The following is a 14,844-nucleotide window of genomic DNA, read 5'->3' as shown; positions in this document are numbered from 1 at the left end:
TTGGAAATGCCGCTAGAGAAAAAGGAATAGGATCCCAGAATCAGAGAATTCACAGTATCAGTGAATTTATAGTTGACGACATTTATCTGGACCACCTTCTGAATTGTGACATGTACAATTATTTGATGAAGCAAAGAGAGAGAAAAAGAGACAGAGAGACAGAGAGCCAAATATCACTTTTTTTTTTTAAAGTTTCAATATTTAACTCAACTTTTTGGCCCAGGAGGGCAGCAGAACTGATTTTCTACCAAGGCTTCCTAAATTTTTTGGGATCAAAATTTTACCGTTGTTGGTTTACTAGATTATCTCCTTCCCCAAGAATGATCATGTGTAAAGCCTACTACAAATTCTTAGACAATTAAACCTATTTGTTTTGAATATTTGCAATTTTTTAAGGCATCTCAAGAATCACAAAACCAAGATTAGGATTCGCTGTTTTACTACATTGGGACATTTAAAAAATTCCTGTAGCAAGGGTAAAAAAACTAGCTCTTTTCTACTTATCACTCCAATAGACCCTCGCTTCCCATTGCAAGTATATTTGTGAGCACTAGGTATTTAGTTCTAGACTACAGGCTTTCCTAGGGATATGGTTTTTAGAAGACTGAAATAAAACGATCCCTGATTTTCTTGTCATTAAAAGCCTCTGTTTGCACACCATAAGCCTAAAGGGAGCGAAGCCAACTGGAGAGAAACATGCGCTACACAAAGAGCTTTAGCTCATGCTCTGGTCATTTAGACAAGATTTATGCCACAATTGATTTACACCGTGTATTGTAGTAAAGATAGTAATTGCTGCATTACAGTTTATAGACTCTCTAGGACCTCCGAAAGATATTCTTTTTAAAACACGACTGTACGCTAATAAGGCATTGGGCCATTACCGTTTTTGTTGTATATTATTGTTCACAAGGTATTTAAAAAAAGTGCAGTTGTTCTTTCCAGAGTTTTAATAATGCCCATCCTTCTACAGAACCATTTCATGGACCCTGTAAAATTTAATATTCTAAATATGGTGTGATGCTTGTGTGTACCAAGTGCTACATGCCACAGAGAAGCCAGAAATTCATAAAACCTGAGCCAGGCCCCCAAGGAGCTGGCCGTCTCCTCGGCTGTAAGTACAGATACGTAACCAGGTGGTATATGCAATGTGACCAGCCCTGATGTAATGATGACAGTACAGCGCGTCATGGGACGAGTGGGAACCTCATAAAGAGCTGTGCATTGACCACAGAGGTCTCTGAGAAGGCGTATTGATGAGAGGGTGCTGCGGGGGGCAGTGAAGGGTATCCCTGCAACACGGAGAGGCCTGCACAAAGGCACCGAGGCAGTGAGCAGCGGGGCTCTTGGAGAGATTGTGCATGGCTCAGGTTCGCTGGCGCCTGGAGCAGGATCCAGAAGTGCCATTAGATGGGGTCACAGCTAAGAGGGACCCGCATCTGAGAGGACCCGAAGTTTGTACTGAGATCTTTGCCTCAGACACTGCTTATGCACTCCTGGAAATTCATTTGGGAAGATATGTCTCTGGGACCCCAACCATTTTTTTTTTATTCCTACTGAGCTGCTATTCCAGAGACCAACTCTACACGGGTTCAGAATAGCTTTGGGCAGAGGAACACAGACGTGCCCTGGGTGCCTTCCCTGGGCACTCCTAGCCTCGTGTGTCGGGGGCAACTGAAGCAGGAGTTCGGCTCGCAGGCCCTTCCTGACGCTTCTGCATGTGCAACCCAGAAATGGGGGGGAATTCAAACCCATCCTTCGAGGACAGGCGTACAAAAGGATGTGTCGCTCCATAAATCCAGATATGCTAGATATGGAAAACCGAAAATCAGCCTAACAAGCTGGTAAATAAAATACATCCCATCATTCCTCTTCGATAGCAGTCTAAAAGACCAGTTTGAAACAAAAATTCTCAGGATCTTTGTAGTTTATGCGTCAGTTATCTTTGGCTTTCATAACACATTGCCCCAAAGTTAGCTTACAACAAACATTTATTATCTCTCACTATGGATGAGAAATTCAGAGGTGGCACAGGCAAGTGGTGCTGGCTCAGGTGTGTCATGAGGTTGTAGTCGTGGTGTCAGCCAGAGATGCCACTCTCTGACGGCCAGACGGGCCTGGAGGAGACACTGGGAAGACGGGCGCGCTCACGGGGATTAGCAGACGTTCTCGTTGCCTTTGCTGGGTTTTGGCAAGAGAACTCCGTCTCTTTGCCATTGGGCTACCTGAGTGTTCTCGTAGCATAGTAGGGCTTCTCCCTGAGTAGGCGATCCAAGAAAGGAGTTGGGAAGAAGCTACACTGCATTTTAGGTATTGATCTTAGAAGCCACATACCATCACTTCTTCCACAACCCATCGACTAAAAGGGAGAATGGAGAAATACCAAAGAATTTGTATATTTTTTGAATTTTGAACCACCATAACATAAAAACAGTGAGACTTAGTCCACAGTCATGACCCCCTCCCCTTCTTTCTCTACAGTTGCCTTGGTCCTACACTACAACTGGTGGTGTCATATATTACCTGTATGAACACCCAAATCACACACTGAAGCTTGGTCCACACACCCTACCAATAGCTGCTTCTCGGCCAATTCTCAAAGTCAGATGTGAAGACTCTATCCAGACACTATCCCTAACTCCAGAACAGACTAGAAGAGACCTGTGAAAGCCTTAGGAGAATTCTTGGAGCTATTAGAGCAGAGAATTACAGGGATCCAAGTACCCAAAATGTGGTCTAAAAAGGTAGGCATGTGGGGCACCTGTGGGGTAGCTCAGTGGTTGAGCATCTGCCTTCAGCTCAGGTCATGATCCAGGGATCCTGGGATCAAATCCCGCATTGGGCTCCCAGCAGGGAGCCTGCTTCTCCCTCTGCCTGTGCCTCTGCCTCTTTCTGTGTGTCTCTCATGAATAAATAAATAAAATCTTTTTAAAAAATAAATAAAAATGAAAAGGTAGGCATGCATTCTACATGGCAAGCATTCTAGGTGGTCAAGTGCCCTAAGTACCATAAATTTCTCAACTTTTGGTGAAGATGTGATCAGGGGAGGATGCAAATGGTGTGGACCCTATAAAATTCAGGGCCCAGAAAAGATCCTCTTATCCTGTAACTATGAGCAGTTCTGGGACAAATTTTGACCAACGGAATGCAAAAAGTAGAGGACAAACTCTCCTCCCTTTATTCCTCTGGAAGAATGGCCCTGAAATCCATAATTCACGAAGCCTTTGAAATCCATGAAGTTAAGAAGACAGTTCCTCTGGATACTAAAATGTAGTTAGCTTTCACTCTGTAAAAGAGAAAACACAGGCCCCAAATAGTACTACTTGGATTAGGTCAGCAAACCAAGACTTAATACCTAACCCTGCTGCCATTTCAACTCTCCACCAATGTAACTTTTAACCAGTCAACGTGGAATTTCCTGGTCAATACTAGGAAGTTTACTGTTAGACTCCTTCCACTCTCCTTAGGAGGGCAACCCTGCCTAAACAGTGCATTTCTTGCTAATAAATTCCTTTCTCAACCCCCCAACCCCCAATTGAATGTAGTAGTGGAAAATACAAGGACACGTAATCCATTCTTCTAGGCAGATGGCAAGTTTCCCAGAGGAAATAAGAAAGACTCTTTGTTGTAAAACCTGGCCATCAATGCCCGTGTCCCTCTATTACTCACATGCAGTCCCCTTCTCCTTTTCCATCCATATTTACTGTGTGTTATAATTTCTGATGTGCCAAGTTTTCTAACTCCCATTTTGTTTCTTTGATCTGAAATATTTATGTGCTGCCCCCAAACCCCACAGACTAATTTCAGTTTCTCTGCAGAAGATTCTACAAAACTGGACAGAGGCCATGCCATAGAGGAATTGGGATGCCAACGTAAGGTGCATGGACTTTATCCAGAGGGATGAATCGAATTGCAAGATTAGATTTGCACTTTAGGAAGAGTTTCTGGCTGCGATGCCGTGGACGGAATGCAAGGAGGTAAGCCTGGAGGCAGAGACAGCAGTTGAGAGCCTGGAACAATAAGCCAGGTCAGAGAAGACTACTGGCAGTGGAGAAGTGAGCTAAGATGAGCTTAATGGTCACACCCAGTTTGTACCTTTGGAATCTGGTTAGATGTTGGATGATTTAATGAGGTTTGCATTGCCAGATGAAATATTTCCATTTGCTAAAACTGGCAATCCTCACTGAGGTAGGGAACACAGGAGAAATAATTAGTTTCTGAGAAATTCTGAAAGAAGTCCGTATCATCTCCACCCCCATTCTAAGATGTGAAGATCCCTAGGAATTGACTTCAGGTTAGGAAATTTGGGGAGTCTAGGGTTATAGTTACTCATTTCTTTGCATTTTAGCCAACTCAGTACAAAAAAGAGTCAACAAAAAATTAAAATATTGCTTCTGTTTATTTTATGGAATAGTATATTATAGTACGGAGTAACTCCAAAAGTATAGACACCCTAAGGAAAGCGGTTAAGGCCTGCAACAACAACAACAAAATCGTTCTACTTATCCAATTTTTCACTCCCTGGACATTTATTTACCCCATCTGTTTCAAGTGTAGACTTTAGAACAAGTCACACAGAATTAGATCTACAAAGAAAATACCCTTCCAGAGGCAGAGAATATGGATCTTATTGCTGGTAAGACCAGTAGAGAAAGAAGGAAAACACATCCACACCCAATCACCCATATCACCCATAATCTATACTTACTATCGAAAGATTACTAGAATTACGATGTAGATAATATTTTGATAAACGAAAAAAGGACTGGAGGAAGAGAGAACTTCTGGGATGGATAAATATCATTCAGAATAAAATAAAACAGTAGGAACAGAGAGTATGGTGAAGATTTGTTACAGGCAGGATTGGCAGGACTCCACATGTTGTTTAGAGGACAGGGAAGTGTCAACTGGTGTGCCAAACCTGATCTATGGGTGCAGTTGGCAGTCATTAAGAAAAGTAACATATGAGAAAGTGTTTGGGATTGGAAGATAGAAGTCCATTAGTTCCGGGACGCTTGGGGGGCCCAGTGGTTGAGCGTCTGCCTTTGGCTCAGGTCATGACCCCTGGGTCCTGGGATCGAGTCCTGCATTGGGCTCCCTGCATGGAGCCTCTTCTCCTTCTGCCTGTGTCTCTGCCTCCCTCTCTGTGTCTCTCATTAACAAATACATAAAATCTTAAAAAAAAAAAGGAAGTCCATTAGTTCCTATGGCACCTGTTGCATTTGAGGTGCATCAGGGGCAGCCAAGTGAAGACATCCAGGTGACTGATGGCATGTGATTGTAAAGGTGTGTATGTCTGTACCTCTGTGTGTGTGAGCGTATGTACAGTCTGGAGGGTGTGTATGATATATATTTATATGAAATTTGGAGGTCAAGTGAGTGAGTGGTGCAGAGATCAATCCAGGAGAGTAACAGATGTCGTAGAATAGTTGAACCAAACAGCAGCATATTGAACTCTGTTTCTCCATGAGAAGCTGTTCAGATGAAAACTTGATTTCTTGCCCTTGATAGAGATATGAATGAGCATTTTCCACAGTTATGTCCAGGAAGGCATAAGCAAAATTCCCAGGAAGCCTCTTTTTCTCTTTCCTCCTTTATAATATCCAACTTTGGGACCTAATGCTTGAACACTGAGATGTGTACTCTAAGGAAAAAGAACCAGAAGCTAAGGATGGCAGGAAAGAACAAAAAAAAAGAAGAAGAAGAAGAAGAAGAAGAGAAGAAGAAGAAGCATTTGAGAGGGTGCATCAGCCCTGCCGTCAGCTTATAGGCTTTATAGGACGTAATAAAAATAGTAATATCAACAATGCCATCCTCCTGTTACTCAAGCAGCAGTAGCTGAGGTGTCTGTAGGGAATGCATTCCTGACTGTCGTAGATCATTAGAAAGAGACAATGATTGAGGCCCTAGCAGCAGATGATTTGGCCCAGAGTTACAGAGAAGATGAGAAGAGGACCTAAGGCAGGATCACGTAGAAGCTAATATTCACGGAAGGAAAGCCGAGAGGAAAAATATTAAGAAGGAAGAAGCAGATGTAAGAGAAAACTAGTCAAACGTGGGACGGCTGGATCCAAAGATGAGAGTATTAATATGAATCGGAGAAGGTTCCAGAGAGTCAAACGATGCAGGGAGCTCAAGAAAGAAAATTCAAAGCCGCCATGTAAATTCATCACTTAGTAGTTTTCTGATGACCTTGGAAAAGGCAGTTTCAGTGAAATACAAGCAGAGGAAGCCACTTCACAGTAGGGGGTGGGGGGTGAGGAAATGGAAATAAGAGCGGACTTATCTCTTTCAAATGTTTTTCTATGAAGGTGAAAAAGAAATCAGTAGCTGTCGGGCAATGTGGGCTTCTTGAGGATTGTAAAAGTCATTGTTGTCAGTGGCATGGTGTTTATTGCGTATTTCAAGGTATTTCAGTGATGATGGAAAGGGCTCTAAGCAGATGAGACCCCCAGCATGAGGACGGAAAACGTTGGCATTGATGTCACTCTGCTCTAAGATGCCACAGGAAACCGAGGGGACTTCCTGTCTAAGACGTACTAGGAGGAGACATTTGGAAAGAATAGCCAGAAAGTCAGAGAAACGAGCAGTGTAAAAAAGATTGAGTCTTGAAGGAGAGTCTTGAAAAATCTGCTGACAAATGGAAATTAAATTTCTGGGTACAGCTGAGAGGTTGATTAAAATTGGAGAGTGCAGGGGCGCCTGGGTGACTCAGTCGGTTAAGCCTCAGCCGACGCTTGGTTTCAGCTGAGGTCATGATCTCACGGTTGTAAGATCAAGCCCTGCATCTGGCTTCACTCTCCGCAGGCTCTGTCTTCACTCTCCGCACGCTCTGTTTGACTTTCTCTCCCTTGACTCCTCCCCCTGCATGTGCTTCTGTGAGACCTCTCTCTATATATATTTTTTTCTTATTTTTTTTAATTTTTATTTTTATTTATGATAGTCACACACACACACGAGAGAGAGAGAGGCAGAGACATAGGCAGAGGGAGAAGCAGGCTCCATGCACCAGGAGCCCGACGTGGGATTCGATCCCGGGTCTCCAGGATCGCGCCCTGGGCCAAAGGCAGGCGCTAAATCGCTGCGCCACCCAAGGATCCCTATTTTTTTCAATAAATAAATAAATCTTTGAAAAAAATTGGAAAACACAAAATTGTCACAGCAACACAAAATTGTCACAGGAACTATCCCCCATGATTATAAAATTTTCTTGATCAGCAAATACTCCCCCGAATGCAGAGAAGAAATGATGGGACCCACCTGCGCCGGCGTTCTGCAGTCCAGGCCGAATGGGAGAGAGCAAAGGAGCAATCCCGCTGAGAATCCTGTAGGCGAGGGAAAGTTGGCATGATGCGTACATGGGACAGGAAGGACGGGTCTGGTGGATGATGAAGGAGAGGCGTTGAGACATGACGCCATGGGAGTCACAGTGGGTTAGAAGAATAGATGCAGTGGGATCAAAGCGAGGGAGACAAGAGGACAAATGAAAGTGTGGTCAGGAAGGTGAAGATTTTTAAGGTAAGATTTTTATGTTGTATGAAATACAACATAGTAGTAAAAAAAAAAAAAAAAAGGAGACAAGAAACTTCTTCGTAGGAGTCCTGCTGCAGCAGGCTCTGCTTGTCCAGGGATTGAGCAAACTCCATCCTACTTTCTACTTACGATTGATTGAAAATCTGCTACATGATTTTCCTTCACCAGCTACAAGTGAGAAAATTTGAGGTATATCTCGGCTGTTCCGCGTCTACAAACCCAAACAGTTGAAAGAAGTGATTCCCCCCTTCCCCCCCCCCAAAAAAAGAAGTGATTTCCCAGAAGTATTTAGTTACTAATCTACTGATCGTATTTCACGGGTTTTTCCTCATTTTTTGATTAAATGATTGTTTCTCAGATTGGCTTGTAGATGTGCACGGGTTCACGTGAAGCATTCCCGAACAATCCATTTTTGGCTTCACGTAACCTTGAAACAGCTTATTTGGCCCCCTGCAGACAAAACAGCCTGACGGTTTTTGACTCGGATGTTTTATTGTCTTGTCGTAGAATGACAGCCTCAGAACTCTCTCCCCAACACTTGGTTTCCCCCAACGCTTTCTCCTAATTACTGATAAGCATAATCAAACAGAAAAGCAGTTGGAGCCCAGCAAGACTGTTGCTCCTTCTATCAAGCCAAGTTCACCCAGGAATAATTGCTGTTCTGACAACTGCTAGAGCTTTCCTTAACCCCCTACAGTGACCTCTCCAGCATCTGACTTCTCCAGCATCACCAAAATGTATTATCTTTCCATGAGAAAATCATTGATTTGTGAACATGCGGCCAATCTAAGCTTGTTTGAAAGTCAGGCAGGGGGATGGCCTTCATTTTCACTTATTACGTACCCAACGTTTTATCAACGCAGCTACATCAAGACCTACAAATTATGTGTCAAGGGGGGAAAGATCCACAGGATATGCCTTCCTGGGATTTTTTTTTTTCTTGCTGTGCGTCTGTTGCTTTGGGAATTCACAGACTAAAAGCAAATGACAGGTGGGCATCCTACTTGTAAGACTCAGTCAACTCTTTCCATAAAGAAGCTTGGTACTGATGCTTGGTTAGTTAAACTTTGGCAAACGATGCAACAAGCATTTGTCAGGCCCTTAAAAGCACTTTTGAAGAGTTTTTTCCCTTTATAAAGGTGTTAGGTTGTTGCCAACAGATTGAAGGTCTAAGCATCAAACATTCTGAATTTCACCACAAATCATGTCGAACTGTCAGATGCTTAGGTTTCATATCCGATGTACAGAGCCTAAATCGTACATACTAAATATCAGCTTTTTTAAGTATTTGCATTCCGCAGAAAATGTCTACTTTTCTGCTTTGCTTTGCTTTATCAGCAAAGCTTTAGCCACAGTTTTGTATGTCAGAGTGAGATTTGTCCACGTTTCTGCTTTTGTCAGAGATTTTCAAGTATTAAGTGAGAACAACTTTAAAATAGTTTAATTATAAAAAAATAAAAATAAAAAATAAAATAGTTTAATTATATACCTAATTTGGTGCTTCAAAAATTCTCTCCGCAGAATGTCCTACAGTTGACCCTTGAAAATGCCGGGTTGGGGATCCCAGGGTGGCTCAGTGGTTGACCATCACCCAGGGCGTGATCCCAAAGTCCCAGGATCGAGTTCTGCATCAGGATCCCTGCATGGAGCCTGGTTCTCCCTATGTCCCTTTTTCTCTCTTTCTCTCTCTATGAATAAATAAATAAAATCTTTAAAAAAAAGAAAATGCTAGGGCTACCAACCCCCACATGGTCAAAAATCCAGGTCTAACCTTCCACTCCCCCAAAGCTTAACTACTAAGAGCCTACTGTTGACCGAATGCCTTAGCGACAACACAGTCAATTAGCACGTGTTTTGGGGTGTCCTGCGTATCATATGCAGCATTCTTCAACAAAGGTACGCTAGAGTAAAGAAAATGCTGTCAAGACGCATACATAGACAGCACTGTATCACGAGACCGTCTGTGTGCGAGTGGGCAAAGGTCAAGGCCATGTTGTTCAAAGGTCAACTGCGTTTAGCATTCCCTTCTGCTCTTTCTCACGGGTGCTACTTTTATACTTTGCTCTCCTACCTGCTTAGGAGCCACGTCAAAGAATGTGTATTTGAATTTTGTTTCATCTGAAGTTAATCAAAGGAAATTATCTAGCCCCCTTTCTTAAAATGTATTTTAAACACACAGCCTAGTTTCAGAACGACAACTTAGAAGACTGTGGAGTTTCCCTATCGAAGACCCTAGCTGTTGGGTGGCTTTCCACCCTGGATGATCTGTGTCGGTGTTTTTACAGCATCAAAGGTCTGCACCAAATAGTGAGTCAACCCTTCTGTTTGGGACTAAGGAAGATTTTTTTTTTGCTCTAATCAAAGAGGATCCACCATAGTCTATGCACTTGAAATAGCAGGTTGTATTTAAGGTGCTTTTGTATAATTCCCATAAGGAAATAACCCCATTTTTTTTTTTTTACTTTTATACAAATCAGCACTCTCTAAAATCCTTATTGGGAGAGGATCTAAAAACAAAAGTAGGAAAAAAATTTAAAATCTCCATCAACCTGAATGAGAAAAACAATACCCCCCCATCCCAATTCTGAGTCCCTTTGCCAACCAAGTAGATAAGGGGCGAGCTCCCTCTCTGCGCCTCTTCAGTCTCCGTGCGCCCGGAGATACCCCAGAGCTTTCAATCAATAGCCTCCCAAATTCCAGGAGCAATTACTTCATTCTCACGGGGCTGTAAGAGGGGTGAAAGGTCTTTAAGATCTTCCACTCGCAAGTATGATGTGAATTCATAAAGCTCGCATCGGTGGCAGTTGTGACTCCGCTTGCTCTTTGTTTACCAGTTACCCACTGAAAGATGCAAAATAGAAGACGACACAATACAAAGCGAGCCACTCAGAGGAATTAGCCCGTTTGCCCAAATCTTTCCCTGGGAAATGCACACTGGGAAAACGACCAACACAGACTGACTGTGTTTATCCTTACCTCCTTGCCTCTAGGGAATTAAAACTGTCACCGTCGTGCGTGAAGAGACACTTTCAAGTCGTGCGTTAAGTCAGAGTCTTGATGCGTCTCTAAGGGAAACACAGCCCATTAGAAAACGCACTCACTTTTTAGAGACTACAAGCAGCATATTCCCAATTTTGTCGTTTGGCAGAAAAATGAAATATTTTTCTCCCCTTCTTCAGCAGCAAGGAAAACCCAAACGTTTTTCTCCGAACAAAACAAGTGAAGACCGTTGTAGGTTGTGTTTCTGTTAGGAAAGAGCTTGCAAGCATCAGACATCAGGTATTTTGAGTGACTCTACAGTATGATAATATGCATATAAAATTTACACTCTGCTCAGTTCTTAAAAAGCATTAATAAGGGGATCCCTGGATGGCTCAGCAGTTAAGTGCCTGCTTTTGGCCCAGGGCATGACCCCGGAGTCCTGGGATCGAGTCTCGAATCGGGTCCCTACGGGGAGCCTCCTTCTCCCTCTGCCTGTGTCTCTGCCTCTCTCTGTGTGTCTGTCATGAATAAATAAATAAAATCTTAAAAAAATAAAATAAAAGCATTAATAAGGACTACCTGCCTTTGGCGGGGAGGGGGCTGTTTCCAGAACTGTGCTTCGTAGAGAAGCACGTCACGGCAATGTCCTATGATCTTGCCATCACCATTAACTAAGTGAGACACGAGGTTTAATCTATATGAGAATTTTGATTGATCATGACTATTTATAAACAGCTAGTGAGGTTTTTTTGCATTTCATTTTACAAAAATCATTTACTCCTGGACAACCTACAGAACTGCGCTTACTGGATGTGCTCGGACTCCCGGTAGCTGCCTTCCTTTAAGCTCGCGGCAGTTTTCCCTAAGAGAGTGAGCATCCCGCTCCCCACCCTTCGCCCTGTGAGACAGCTGACGTCCCTGATCCCTGACGTCCCGCATCCCCATCACAGGGCCCTGAGGGACTGGGGGAGCTCCTCCCTCACCACAAGTAAGCCGTGACATTACTGATGTCTCCACAGAAGCCTTAGGAGAGCCTTCAAAAGACGGAGCTGCTGAATATTTAACCCAGACTGATGGCCACTCCCGGATAAAGCAATTAGCAAATTTATTAGTCAGTGTTCAGTCTGCATGGCTGTTTTCACAGATAAATCTTGGTGAGCCTCTGACTTCTATGTTCCCAGGTTAAAGCAGCAGCGACATGAGCTCTCTTCAGTGGGATGCAAGGTCATGACACCCTGGACCGCCTACATACATCAGGAGCACCTCTCGAGCTACTAGTGACCTCCATCCAATTGGTGTATTTTAATGAAAACAAATGGTTTGCATCAATAACAAAAAGCATGAGCAGAACCATCCTTCATGGACACCTTTGTCACTCTCTCCCCATCTAGACACTTATTAACGGTTTGACCTTTATAGCCGATGTTTTATTGTCCTAATATCTTATGACTCAAGAACCTCGTGCTGTTTAATAAGCCAAATCCAATGAGAGGGGGGCTTTGGCCGCTTATCTTTAATATCAACATGATCTTTGGTGACCATGTCATTCTAAGAAACTGTTAAATATAGAGATGGAACTACAGGAGATACAAACAAATTAATCCCTCATATTGCATCTTTTTTTTTTTTTGCAAAAATGGGATCAAGAGGAGCATCCACTGAAATAGCAGCACCGAGCTATGGGGGGATGGATCCCCGAGATACCAAGTGTGGGCCCGGCCGCTCAGTGTAGGAGGACAGTGTGGGTGTAACGACAGGGAGCTTGTTGGAAGCCCACGGCTTTCAGATGTCTTCCTTGGGGTTCTCATTGGCCCAGAATCACAACTATTAGAGCTGTAGGGACCCAAGACAATGGGTGCTCAGGGTGTCTGCTATAACCCTGTGCAGATAAGATGGTTCCCCTTGAAGAGGGGTTCCTTAGTGACTAACCCCACGCCCAGAATCAGAGGAGTGTCCTATGCGCTCCGCCTGGGAGGATGACAAGGCTGATGCCGCAGGTAGGAGGTGCGAGGGGAGATGGGCCAAGGAGGGAGACAGCTGGCCGGGGGCACCTGCGTCTGGGCCCTGCGATCCACACCCAGGACCCCACCTGGTAGCTGAGGGCGGGCGAGCAGGCGCTCCCGGAGCTGGAGCCCGGGCGGAACCCAGGGCCTGTGTCCAGGCAGGTAGACACAAGGTCAAGGGCGATGTATGGTGTAAGAGACAAACACTGAGTTCCAAAAATAAAGGTCAGATTACATAATTCATTTTTCCTCCACAATAAAATGAAGCTTGTTGGAAGGAGTATTGCGATGAGCCTCTTGACCAATAAATCAAACTACATTTTACTGGGAAACAGAAATCGGAAGGCTTACTCTTCTCTGCATCATTTAAATTGCGGGGCAGAAATAAAATGATTCATTTTCAAGTGTGTAGGACAGATAGCTGAAAGCTCTACTACACATAAAAAAAATACATAATATATTTGAATTATATTCACTATCAAGGGAGTGTTGTCTGGAAGTTTCATATGTTAAATATGAGTTTAATTTGAGCATTTCCATTTTTCCAATTTAGGTTGAGATAAGTGCTCTTATGACAACTTATGTTAATGAAGCTAAACCCCAAAGAGTTTATTCAATGAACCGAGAAGCAGTGAATTTCTCCATGAGGGAGATGATGTCATAAACGACACTGATTACCATTGCTTTCTCTGGTGTCTGGAATTTTACTGGTTATTTGTCTAAGTGCATAATAATTTTTTAGCATTCCTGAATTATTTATTAAATGCATGTTGACTTCCACGGATACCTATCATGAGGCATTGCCCGGGATTTCACAGCGATAATCTCAAATCACACTGGAAATTGAGACACAGATGCTGATTTACACGGTTCCTAATACATTACCTCTTGTTGCCTTTGAAGAGTCCATTTCTATAAGCAAAACCCTACACTCAGAAGCCATAAAAGTGGTGACTGCTGCACAGTGGAGAGTCAGCCTATTAAACGCTGATGTTAGAATCAGCGTCATCTGCCCTCAGAACCGACTGCAGAGATTCGAGATCACAAAGTCCCCATTCTCCTGGTGCCTCATGTCCAACGAGAAAACCTGATGATAAAAGCCAATATTGCCAAGTGATAATATAATCGAACAGGACACACGTTGTATCATACATACATAAAACGTACGTCGAAGACCCTTCAAGGCCACCCAGTATAGGTTGGTGGTAGTCCACCAATTTGGTTTTTGACAATAAGGAGATAGTCGTCCTACAGTAGAAGAGCCCTTTGTATCTTGAGGATGGCTTCGGAGCATGGAAAGGGAGTATCTGACATTTTAGACAAGCAAGTGGTAGCAGAGAGGAGCACTTAAATCTGGTGGTATTCATTTCCTTAATTTTATTTTGCATCTATGTTTGCTCTCCACCTTCGCCGACAAGCTTTCAACTTTTCCTTGAGAAACTAATCTAATAAATCGATTCTGGGTCAGAAAAGAGAATATAATTTCCATTAGGAGGGAAAAAATGGGTTAGCAACAGGGAAATAATGTTCAACAAGGTTTCTTATTTTCTACTTTAGCTTCTAAAAAGAATTAAAAAATAGCTCTTCTTTGTTACCGGCTTTTCCTCCAGAGAAGAGTGATCTTTAGCCTCTTGCAGATTTAAGGGTTAGGGTAAAGCCAATACCCCCTCCCAGGGAAAAAGCCAGCAGCTGATTTTTCTGGAAGCTCAGCGACAACGGTGCTGTAGGCATCCTACCTGGGGAGAGCGCAGTGAATCCTGACAGCGCCTAGAAGCCCCGGGGGTCTACAGAGCTTTCATCTCAGCCTCCGTTTCTCTGTGAGCCACTCACATGAACTGTTCCTTTCTGTGCCAAAAACCCGCTCTTGGGGACTTTGGCCTTCCTGCTTGTTCAGGCTCAACTAACGAAAGTAAGACCATTTTGTAGATTTTGACAGTTTTTAGACATCTAGCTGCGGATGCTTGAGCTGTAAAACTGAACACAAGTACATGCTTTGCACGGTGCAAATACGACCTGCTGCTCCAAATTATCATTAAGACACCAGGATTTTCTAGTGAACTGTATTCTTCTTAAAATCTGGATAGTTTATCTTTTGAGAGTTGATGGCTGCTTTTATTTAGTAAAAATAATCTCCTTTGTTCCATTTCCTTCTATCACATTATTCAAGGTAATAAACACTCTGTGGCAGAAAATGTTCCTAAGGGAAGCCTGTTTAAACCCAATTGGGAAAATGCTGAACTTTATATATTCTAAAGCTCTCTATCATCCAATGTTGTACTGTCTTGGCTTATTCCTGTGAATTATATGTTTCTTTGTATCAAAAAAA

At 43.2% G+C, this 14,844-nt stretch overlaps 1 long non-coding RNA gene across 2 annotated transcripts; it reads right to left on the bottom strand.

The window, feature by feature from the left end:
• Positions 1-1,945: 1,945 nt before the first annotated feature.
• LOC129511724 (uncharacterized) lies at positions 1,946-14,353 on the bottom strand. 2 transcript variants are annotated; one of them, XR_008664893.1, is made up of 5 exons: positions 14,255-14,317; positions 13,404-13,605; positions 10,510-10,598; positions 7,261-7,325; positions 1,946-3,286 (listed from the first exon to the last, which is right to left on the bottom strand). It is a non-coding gene; the product is annotated as an uncharacterized LOC129511724 (long non-coding RNA). The 2 variants fall into 2 exon arrangements; XR_008664892.1 differs by lacking the exon at positions 13,404-13,605 and having other exon boundaries at positions 14,255-14,353.
• Between the last annotated feature and the right edge of the window lie 491 nt (positions 14,354-14,844).

This window comes from Nyctereutes procyonoides, unplaced genomic scaffold (genome assembly GCF_905146905.1).
Source record: "Nyctereutes procyonoides isolate TBG_1078 unplaced genomic scaffold, NYPRO_anot_genome, whole genome shotgun sequence".
NCBI lineage: Eukaryota > Metazoa > Chordata > Mammalia > Carnivora > Canidae > Nyctereutes > Nyctereutes procyonoides.
Note: the sequence above shows the minus strand (reverse complement) of the source record. Positions and strands in the feature narration are given on the sequence as shown.